We start from the raw sequence: 4,369 nt of genomic DNA on the forward strand, positions 1-4,369 counted from the left end.
AAGTATTACAAAGGGTATTACATATGTGTCCTTCCCCCCCCCTTGACAATCCCCTGCCCTCCCTTACCCCCCAGTGTCTTATGTCCATTAGTTATGCTTATATGCATGCATACAAGTCCTTCGGTTGATCTCTTACTCCCCTCCCTTCTGCCCCCCAACCCTCTCTGGCCTTCCCGCTGCAGTTTGACAATCAGTTTGAGGCAGCTCTGCCTCTGTATCTATTATTGTTCAAAAGTTTGTAATGGTCTTTATTATCCATGTATGAGTGAGATCATGTGGTATTTTTCCTTCATTGACTGGCTTATTTCACTTAGCATAATGCTCTCCAGTTCCATCCATGCTGTTGCAAATGGTAAGAATTCCTTCTTTTTTACAGCAGCATAGTATTCCATCGTGTAGATGTACCACAGTTTTCTAATCCATTCATCTGCTGATGGGCACTTAGGCTGTTTCCAAATCTTTGCTATGGTAAATTATAGAGGAGTGTCCCATAGATAGGTGAGAATCATGATACAAAGCAAGTGGGGGGAGTAACTAGGATCTGGAGGATGCATATTGGAAGAGGATGTGGGCTTTCATAGAAGTCAGGGTTGGTAGGGTCAATACATAGGAGGCACCTGCATGGGTGCTCACTCATTTGTCCTCTTCTTCTGGTATGTGGGTAAAGCAGAGTCTGGTGGCCTGATCTGGTAGCTGTAATACTTAGGGGACTCTAGCTCATTTGATGGAGGTTTTCCAGGGATGGGTTTTAATCTGGAAAGGTGGAACCATAGGGTATGCCCTGATAGTTTAGCTGCAGTTGGGGTAGTTAAGAGTACCTGAAAAGAGCCTTACCATCAGGGCTGTAAATTATTGATGGATTTCCTTTAGGAGAAGTAGGGAGATTTCTCCTGTAAAAGTTGAGGGAGGACTTGATCAGCATGTTCTTTAGTAATTGTATAATGAGATTTAAAATGGGGACATAGTCTCCAAGAGGGGTCTCTGTGGAAGGGAAGTTTGCTAATAAGAAGGGTCTTCCATACATGAGTTCAAAGGGACTAAGAAAGGAGGGTGCATGGGGGATGCCCTGATGTGCATAAAGGCTAGAGGTAGGAGAGTAGTTTAAGGTTCTTTAGTTTTGAGTGTTAATTTAGTTAGGTGAGACTTAATTAAGGAATTTGCCTTTTCTACCTTGCCTGAAGATTGGGGCTGGTAGGGGGATATAAGTTCCACAGGATATTCAGAGTGGAGGAGACCTGTTGAGTTATTTGAGATATGAAAGGTCTATTATCTGATTCCAGTGAGGTGGTTAGGCTGAATCTGGGAATGATATGCTGAATGAAAGATTGAGTGACCTCGGAGGACTTTTCAGACCTAGTGGGGAATGCTTCTACCCAGCCTGAGAAGGTATCTACTAAGGTTGAGATATATATTTGTTTTAATGGGGGACATGTGAGTGAAGTCAATCTGCCAGTCTTGGCCAGGGATTTGGCCCCTGGACTGATGAGTGGGGAAAGAAGGAGGTCTAATCTAACCGGTCCTTGGAGAGATACTAACAAGTAGAACAGGTTTTGGTGATATTTTGCAGTAGGGAGGCTAGGCTAGGACATGTGATGAGGGGTTTTAGGAGTTGTAAATGTATCCTATATGTAGGGATTTGTGAATAGCCCGTAAGATATCACGGGCCTGTCCCTGGAGAAGAATATATTTCCCCCGAAATTTTAACCATGGATCTTCCTGAGTGGCCCAAGAGCTAATAGGGACTGAAGTTCCTCTGGAGTGTGTTTGAGTGTTATATGAGGTATGGCTAAGTGTTGCGGAGATGAAGGCTTCCTCTGAGCCGCTGCCTTGGCCTCCTGGTCTCCTTTATTTCCCTTTATTACGGGATCATTCCTGACTCGGTGTCCTTTGCAGTTTCTGACTTTTAAGAAGGCTAGAAAAGGGGAGAGAGTCTAAGCAAGTGGAGTGTCCATTGTGAAGTGGCCTAAAAGTCAGTTCCCAGAGGAGGAGGTATCGATTCAATTATTTAATCAGACCTAACAGGCCTCAGTTTTGTTTCAGCTCCAGAATGACCCCACTGACCACATCCTTGCAAAACCGGAGGAAACGATGCCATGGCTGACATCAGGACCAGATGCAATGATCAGCTAACCCCTACCCTAGTCCCTACCATTCAGTAGAGACTATGACCCTAACTATGACACTAGCTCCCTTTGTCCCCTATTTAACTCATCCCCTAGAAACCATCAGGGAGCCAGGTCTTTGAGATTTAGCTCACCTGTGACTCCTAGCATGGCCCCACTTCCTCAACTAATAAACTCTTACTTTCTTTGCTATAACTCTGATTCATGTCTTATTGAGCTTTGATGTGTGCAGGCAAATGGACCTATTTAGTCTAGTAACAGTCACACTGTGATAAGTGTTGTGGGGAATTAATGTACTGTGTGCCTTCTTTGTACCAGGCACTTTATATGCATTTTTCATTTAATCCTCATAAAACCTGCAAGATTAGCATTACAATTACATTTTACAAATAAGGAAATTTAGACTTGGAGAAGTTAAATAACTTGCAGACAATCAGGAATTCAAAGCCAGGTATTGTTAACGTACAAAGTCAATGCTCTTTCAATTATACCATGATTTAGCACAATGTCTGCCATCTGGTAGATGTTCAACAAATATCTGTTGAATGAATGACTCAAGCACTGGTATCCACTATCCTTGATTATACACACTGCATATACAAATTACACAGAACAATTTAAAGAAATTTAAACAAAAAGTTAAAATTTGTAGTACCTACTTATTAATCCTCCATTACAATCCTCAATTTATCCTTCACTACCCAATCTGGCCTTTTAATTACTGGTAACTCACATTGAAGCCTACTAGTCTCTTTTATTTCAATAACTCTGAATTAATGAAGAACTGTTATCTCTTCTTACATCATTAAAGAGTGGTTTTCCATAACTGTTCTTTTCAATAAAGCTCTGAAAGCTTGGTGAAGGCAACTGAAGAGTTACAAAAAATAGTTAAGCATTTTTTCATTTACTTTCATTTATTGATTCATTCATCAACAAATTTTTTAACATTTCATATACAGCATGTACTCGGTCAGAGTTGTCAGGAAAAAAAGTTTGATTAATGGCATGTTTATCAAGCCATCATCCTAGCAAGTTTCTTTAGGCCTCAAAACCCTGCAGGACCAACTTCTTTAGTCATGAGGGAAATAAAACTTTGATCCACATTAAATATTACTACATACCCAACCAAATTCTTAGATTAAAAAAGACTAATAGCACCATGTGTAGGCAAGAATGTGGAAAAACTGGAACTCCTATATGCTGCAGGTTGACATGTAAATTGGAACAATCACTTTGGAAAACTGTTTGGCATGATCTACTAAAGCTAAGAATATATATATGTATATATATATATGTATATACATATATATATATATACATATATATATATCCAGTGACAAGTGACTCTGAGTAGTATATATCTAACAGAAATAAGTGCATATGTCCACAAAGAGACAAGCACAAGAAAGTTTATAGCCACACTATTCATGATAGCCCAAACTGGAAACAACAGTAGAATGGATAAATAAACTGTGGTATATTCACATAATAGAATGGCAAAAAAAAAATGACCAATGGTCATTCAGACAGCAACACAAGTGAATCTCACAAAAATAATATTGAATGAAAGAAGCCAGGCACAGAAGAGTACACAGTGTTTTATTCCACTTACATAAAGTTCAAAAACAGACAAAACTAATCAATGCTGTTAAAAATTAGTTTTATGGTTACTTAGAAGAAGTAGTTGCTGGGAGGGGGCAGTTTGGGATCTTCTAGGGTGCTGGTCGTGATCTCTGTTTTTTAATTTTATTTTTAAATTACAGTTTACATATAATATTATTTCTTTTTAGTTTCAGGTGTACAACATAGTGGTTAAACAATAAGATACTTTACAAAGTGTTCCCCCCAATATTTCTAGTACCCACTGGCACCATACATAGCTATTATAATACTATTGACTTGATCTTGATCTTAATGCAAATTGTACAGTGTGTTCACATCATGAAGATGCATGGAGCAATTTGTGCACTTTTCTGTATGTATGTTATATTCCAATAAAAAATTAAGTGTACCAAAATTAAACTCTGAAGTAGTTTCATTTTTTTTTTAGCAGAGTACCTAAACTTACCTAAACATGCGGATTGATGGGGCCCTTGTTTAAAACATAAAATTCCAGTCCTCCCAGTAATCCCACTTCTAGGAATATATCCCAAGAAAACAGAAACACCAATCAGAAAGGATATATGTACTCCTATGTTCATAGCAGCACAATTTACAATAGCTAAGATTTGGAAACAGCCTAAGAA

Source organism: Myotis brandtii, unplaced genomic scaffold, assembly GCF_000412655.1.
Source record: "Myotis brandtii unplaced genomic scaffold, ASM41265v1 scaffold2637, whole genome shotgun sequence".
In the NCBI taxonomy this organism is placed as follows: Eukaryota; Metazoa; Chordata; class Mammalia; order Chiroptera; family Vespertilionidae; genus Myotis; species Myotis brandtii.